General features: G+C 39.8%; 1 long non-coding RNA gene across 1 annotated transcript; it reads left to right on the top strand.

Annotated features, from left to right (window-relative positions):
• Nucleotides 1-2705: 2705 nt before the first annotated feature.
• Nucleotides 2706-3203, top strand: LOC119616619. The gene is made up of 3 exons (XR_005232573.1): nucleotides 2706-2802; nucleotides 2881-3093; nucleotides 3180-3203. It is a non-coding gene; the product is annotated as an uncharacterized LOC119616619 (long non-coding RNA).
• The last annotated feature ends 2744 nt before the right edge of the window (nucleotides 3204-5947 follow it).

Here is a 5947-nt window from a genome sequence, read left to right on the forward strand (position 1 = left end):
TAGCTACTACTTTAAATCGAGGGACCGTTCAATGTAACTGAATGACATCCTGTAAATTTTCTAAAGACGGATTTTCTTTCTAAATGAGATGCTTGTGCCATGAACTGGCCTCTTTAGTCACATAAAGCTAGGTTATGATGTGATTTGTTCATAAGAGTTTATTAATTTTAAATGGCAGATACTGCAGCATTGATTTAATACATATATCAAAGTATAGAGCTTGTGAAAAAACAACTATAAGGCCTTTATCATGATAAAGCAAAATGCATTACTAAATACAAATTGATTAACAGAAAACAATATTATAAAACTGGATATATGAATGAATTAATAACTCAAATTTAAGTACTTTACATAGGTATGACCAAAAAAATGTAGAATGTATGACAAATGCAAGCAATTACAAATTTGAGCTAAAACCTGTGTTCACATCATTCTTTACAATTGTTCAGTTTCACTAAGCTCATTTGTTAACTCTACATTTCATTATCAGTTGGTTTATGTAACTGAAAAGTTTTTCTTTCAGTTTATTTTTACATGCATTGGTAAAATAAAGCACTTCAAATATGAAGTATGAATTGTAATGTTTTCTTGAGATCATAAATTAACATGGTGGTAAATTCAAACTCGACACATGTGGCTCCTCCCGAGGACCAATGCCTGGCTGTGGTAGGCATTATTTTTCAGGATGAAATGTGGCAACCCTGCACACCGACCTTTTTGTGGAAACACGACAGATGTGAAAAATGTTTAATAATAACTACTGTGACTGACTGGGAAAAGAAATATGTGTGAAGAGTTCGGGTGTGGGAAAGTTGTGTCCTCATTTTGTGTTTAGTCAGTAATCCTTAACATTTGCTTACTTTGCCTTTTTTAACAGTGCTTTGAATTGAAATCCTATTTTTCACCTCAGTGTGACTTTCTTTTTCAACAGTATTCTTAATTAAACTGGTCTAGAGTCTAGAGACTTTGCTCACATTAGTTTTAATGTGTTTCCCTTTGGTTGCAAGCCAAACTAATGGCTGCCATCAGAGCATCTCCTCTGTTTCTTTTAAAGAAATACATTCTAAGGTTGCCATCTATTCTGTATATTAATAATTTGACCTTTATGTTGACAGCACTCATGCCCTTAACAACTGTTTTTGCTGTTCAATCACAGGTAGGAATTTGAAAAGGTCGCTACTCTCTGTGTGAAGGATGTTTTACAACTAATAAAAAACTGCAAGTTCATCAGCACCGCAGGGAGCTGGAGGCCTGAGGGAATGCTGTGTAAGTGCATCTAAACAGCTTTACTTGTCCTCACTTCAAAATGAAACTTTTTAGTTTCAAGTTAGTTCCAGTTTCAAATGAGTCGTCATATTGAGCTTTCATACTTTTATTACATACATTTTAAAGCTAAATAGTCTAACTTCTTGCACTTTCTTTGTTTATAACCCCGACCTCCACTCAAGGGCCCCTCTCCCATCTCAATGTGACACCTAGGGAAAGAACTTATTAAAGGACTTGAAGGGCTGTGAAAGAAAAAGGGTAGACCCCAAAGCAGCCAGTCTGGGAAGGTGTTTTTCCTATCAGACAAGCCAGGCTGACCACATCACTCAGAAGCATGACTTTTAGAAGTAGGTGTGTGTGTTTAAGGGGGGAATGATTTGAATGTAGCAAAGCCCAAAGTGGATTGCTGACATCTTACAACTCATTTTCCAAAATTTCGTAGGTTATGCATTGCTATTTCCTTAAAACTGTCATCAGTTTTGCACAGATACAAAGAATCCTGCGGTTATTTGCATGCTCTAATAGCAGCAGCAGCTACCTATAGCATTATTGGTGCAGCCTGGAGTCACTTTTGGCAGGAATCTCATTATAGTTCTGCCAAAAAAACTGTGGAAAAACATATTGGCAGTAATGTCAAAGTTTTTGAAATGTCCTTCACATTAGAGCTGGTTGGTTACTGACTCGCACAAGGTAAAAATCTGAATCCTCATACTGAACAAGGTCTCAATTAACTCAGATCCTTCATGTCCCAGAGTTGTTTTTTTGTGAACCTTACATGTGTGGGAAATAAATAGTGTTGTTTAACTTCATTTTTTTATGATTTGGCATTGTAAGAACAAGTGTAAAATGTCTGTAGTGTTTGTTGCAGTTGAGGATTTCAGGTACATCTGATTTACATTTACTGGTCCCCACACATTCAAACATAGATACACATCAAGTCTGTCATCATTAAAAATCACATTAAAAACTATTGGAGCCCGTTCATATATATATTACATATATAGGATCTATTGGGCGTGCACTCAATGTAAAACATTTGGAGTCAAAGAGAAAATGATGGGACATGTTGGGCTTAGAACGTTCTTTGTTGCATTTTGTCCAACAGAGAAGGAAATATGTATATTTTTATAAGCCTTTACAACATCTAATTTGCCAGCATATGCTATACAACAATAATAATGATTTAATTATTTTACTGTTCCTAACACTCATGACTATGGAAGCGCATTGAAGAAAAAAAGAAGAAAAAGGCACCTTATCTCATGAGAAAATTATGAGATAAGATCTCATAATTACGAGATCTTTTCTCGTAATTATGAGACAAGCTAAGGACAGTCATCGGTGACCTAAACCTACAGGAAAACAATGACTGTGTGGTGTTCTGTGAGTCTGCTTCCTGGTTGCTGGTTCCTGTTCTCCCATTCGCTGGCTACGTAATCACCTGCAGCTGCTGGGAATCCGGTTCGTCAGAGTGGCTGTGTACTTAAGGCTGCCGTGTGAATCAGATCAGCGCTGGAGCATCGCTTGCCCTGGGTAAAGCTTCTCTGCCTACAGAGAAATCTGAAACTCCTTGTGTGTATTCATGTTTTTGTGTTCTTTGTGTGCTCCCAGAGTTACCTGTTACCTGGGGTCCGGTCTGGTCCGTGTCACTGACCGCCGCCTGAAGAGAAACCTGAAAGCCACTCACCTGAGCCTGTCTGCCTCCTGAGAGAACCTACCTACCGGTAACACTTACCTCTCCGTCTGGAACCTTCTATCTGGAAACCTTCACCAGGTACCACTGCCTGAACCACTCTCCTCCATGCCGGATTCCCTCGTCCACCTGTAAGACCACGACAACCAAAACCCACTTAATCATCAACGCTGGTTGCGACAAACCAAACCCATACTTACCTTACCTTACCTTCCAGATCCTGTTTCCTGTTACCCACGGCCACTGTAAATAAAGTCACTTACTTTATTCCTGGTCTCCTGAGTCTGTCTGTCGCCGAGCTGCTCACAGTTGGCTATATTGTGAAACCTGACAGACTGCGGTATCAGATTTGATATTGTAACGATTCGTAAAGGGTTATTGTGCACTTCTGGTGTTACTGTCACTTTAAGTTAGACATGTTATGTGTTGCCGCAAGTGTTATTGGGAAAGGAGGGTGGAGGGGGTTGGCTCGCGCGCGACTGGGGGGGATTCGGCTGGCTGTTCCGCCGGGGGTGCGCGCTGCGACGGTGTGACAAACTACCTGTAACCAGAGTTGGGACCTGTATCTTCCCTTGTGTTGTTCTACAATAAACGGCTGGTGAGGACAACTCGTCTGGTCCGCTGTTTTGCTAGCCGAGGGAACGCTACAATATGCTTTTATTTTCTTTTAGGTATGAGACACTGGGAAATATTGAGCTTACTTAATGTGGATGGCATTAAGATTAGTACGTCAACATTGCGCAGGTATCTTAAGTATTTGAGGTTGTTCAGGTGAAAAGCTCATTCTGACCTGCTGGAAGTCGCTCTCTTCCTGAAGGAACAATTAAACCTGTATGGGATGCTTCATGGCTATAAGTTAATGCACCCAGGCTGGTTTGGTGGTGTCCCAAAGAACTGTCAGTTGTTACACCATATTCTGTGACTGTAGGAGACATAAGGTGGCCTCGAAGAAGAGCGTGTTGCGCCATATTACATAAGCTTTGGAGGAGAGGAGGGGAGTGGAGGTCAAATTTGTGCATACAAATATTATCAATGAAAAAATGCAAAACAATTGTTTGTTTTTTTAATTATTTTAATATGTATAAATATTTACAAAGAAGTACTCACATGTTTTATAAAAGTTAAAATGCATTATAGTCTATAAAATGCAGTGTATAATAACGTGCTATTAAAGGAGGTCTTTGTGACTCTCTTTGTGTACGATAATGGTAAGTGAACTATACTTATATAGCACCTGTCTAGCCAATCAGGCTACTCAAAGCATCCATACACCAACGGGGCACATCAGAGGCAATGACAGGATCAGTGTCTTGCCCAGGGACACTTCAGTGTGTCACTGAACATCCAACTCTCTCACTGGAGGATAATAGCTCTAACCACTGAGCCACATTCGCCCCACAACAATTTCCCTCTAAATACGACCATTTTAAGCTGCTGGTACAATACTTCAACATTTCCCATTTGGCAACACTGATTGCTCGTAGCTTAGAGTTGCTGGCACTGACGCTGACTACCGGTAAGTTTATGAGAAATGGTGATATGCTGTAAAATGTGACAGTATACTAAATACAAAAATTCAAAAGTGTTAGTACAGAGGATTGGAGAGAACCAGCCCACTTTGAGAACTGGGAAGTCTCATTGTTTCACTCTGCATAAATCTTGTATTTTCACCTGTTTTACATGTAACCATGTCAAAGAATTACAGGAGGAAGTATTTGTTGTCACTGCACAGAAACTGGAGAAGTCAATTTCTGGAACCACCTCTGTTTCATCCCCTGTTGTCAACATGCAAGCTAAACTGATTTAGAGCCAGTTTGGTTCTGCTGTGAAGTCTACATATGTCAGACCCTCCCGGATTTTGCGATGTGGCGATCGCAACTATTAACGCAAAATCAAGCAAACCCCGTGAAATCGCAGCTTTGTGCAACTTTGCCCAAAACACCGCAACTTTCCCGCAACTTTAACCAAAATAACCCCAAATAACTCAGGAAGAAGACACGTGACGTCACTTCCTGTTAACATCAGAATGCCGGGAGCGTGCAGGAGCAGCGACCGAAGCCAAAATGTGCGCTAAAGCTTCACATTTGCCCACAAAGATTTCAGCAAACCAGTTTCCTCCCCAGCTGCAGCTGTTTTGCACGTCCTGCAGTGTAATCATGGAACATAAACGCATCGACAAACACTTTGTGTCTGCAAAACATGTGANAATAAAGCACCTTTTGAGAATGTCAATGTTTGTTGGGAATTATCTTACAAAACTAGGAAGTATTTTTGGTTTATATATTAAAAGTTATGGTTTTTTATTGATTTTAGTAAAAAAAAATGCAACTTTTCATTGCAACTTTTAGGAAAATGCCCCGCGAAATCAGGCATTTTAGCCCGCCACAATCACAAAAAATGCCCGCGAAATCCTGGAGGGACTGATATGTTAAATGTTGCTACTTCCAATAAGAGTATATAGCACTGGCTTTGACATTCTCTGGAGCTCTTGTGCTTTGTATTTAATGAGATCTTTGCTGTCATGTGATGGTTCTGCTGAACATGTCTGTTTCATAGTGAAACAGTTATAGCTGTTTTTCTGTCTAAATAAACTACCACCTTTTTGCTAGAAATAGTGCATTCTGGTCCACATTTTCTTGCTTTATATGAGATAGAAAGAGTTATGAGGAAAAGAGAGACACACAGTTGTCAGTGCTGCACCTTAGCTCACACCGTTGACTTTGGGTGTGTTTATTTTGGTTTGTCTCACAGTTGTCACGGTGTGTTGATTTGTTGAACCCAGAATGCAAATAAATGGAAATAAAAACTAATTTATTAAAAGAACAAAAGCAAAACAAAGAGCTTTCATGGCAGCAAACAAAAACTTACAGGAAGGCGGATCACAGGGATCACAAGGAGAACCAGACTATGCATTTCTGCAATAATGAACCAGCGAGTAATGGAAGCTGAGGAGAAGGTTATATAGACAGAGGCTGATGAGGAAGT

The sequence above is a fragment of the Kryptolebias marmoratus genome, linkage group LG21 (genome assembly GCF_001649575.2).
Source record: "Kryptolebias marmoratus isolate JLee-2015 linkage group LG21, ASM164957v2, whole genome shotgun sequence".
NCBI classification, from domain to species: domain Eukaryota; kingdom Metazoa; phylum Chordata; class Actinopteri; order Cyprinodontiformes; family Rivulidae; genus Kryptolebias; species Kryptolebias marmoratus.